The sequence below is a fragment of the Bison bison genome, unplaced genomic scaffold (genome assembly GCF_000754665.1).
Source record: "Bison bison bison isolate TAMUID 2011002044 unplaced genomic scaffold, Bison_UMD1.0 scf7180017860441, whole genome shotgun sequence".
Taxonomy (NCBI): Eukaryota; Metazoa; Chordata; class Mammalia; order Artiodactyla; family Bovidae; genus Bison; species Bison bison.
The window spans coordinates 22425-23620 of NW_011491013.1; positions in this window are offsets into that span (position 1 = coordinate 22425).

The following is a 1196-nucleotide window of genomic DNA, read 5'->3' on the forward strand; positions in this document are numbered from 1 at the left end:
CACAAAGAGTCAGACATGACTGAGTGACTGAGCACACATATTACACATTAGTTGTGGTTGTCCTACAGTGATTCACATCCAGAAATAATCTCTTACTATACTCAAAATTCTCCAAGCCAGGCTTCAGCAATATGTGAACCGTGAACTTCCTGATGTTCAAGCTGGTTTTAGAAAAGGCAGAAGAACCAGAGATCAAATTGCCAATATCCGCTGGATCATGGACAAAGCAAGAGAGTTCCAGAAAAACATCTATTTCTGCTTTATTGACTATGCCAACGCTTTTGACTGTGTAGATCACAATAAACTGTGGAAAATTCTGAAAGAGATGGGAATACCAGACCACCTGACCTGCTTCTTGAGAAATCTGTATGCAGGCCAGGAAGCAACAGTTAGAACTGGACATGGAACAACAGACTGGTTCCAAATAGGAAAAGGAGTACATCAAGGCTGTATATTGTCACCCTGCTTATTTAACTTATATGCAGAGTACATCATGAGAAACGCTAGGCTAGAAGAAGCACAAGCTGGAATCAAGATTCCCGGGAGAAATATCAATAACCTCAGATATGCAGATGACAGCACCCTTATGGCAGAAATTGAAGAAGAACTAAAAAGCCTCTTGATGAAAGTGAAAGTGGAGAGTGTAAAAGTTGGCTTAAAGCTCAACATTCAGAAAACGAAGATCATGGCATCTGGTCCCATATCTTCATGGGAAATAGATGGGGAAACAGTGGAAACAGTGTCAGACTTTATTTTGGGGGGCTCCAAAATCACTTCAGATGGTTACTGCAGCCATGAAATGAAAAGATGCTTACTCCTTGGAAGGAAAGTTTTGGCCAACCTAGATAGCATATTCAAAAGCAGAGACATTACTTTGACAACAAAGTTCCGTCTAGTCAAGGCTATGGCTTTTCCAGTGGTCATGTATGGATGTGAGAGTTGGACTGTGAAGAAAGCTGAGCACCGAAGAATTGATGCTTTTGAACTGTGGTCTTGGAGAAGACTCTTGAGAGTCCCTTGGACTGCAAGGAGATCCAACCAGTCCATTCTGAAGGAGATCAGCCCTGGGATTTCTTTGGAAGAAATGATGCTAAAGCTGAAATTCCAATACTTTGGCCACCTCATGCAAAGAGTTGACTCATTGGAAAAGACTCTGATGCTGGGAGGGATTGGGGGCAGGAGGAGAAGGGGATGAC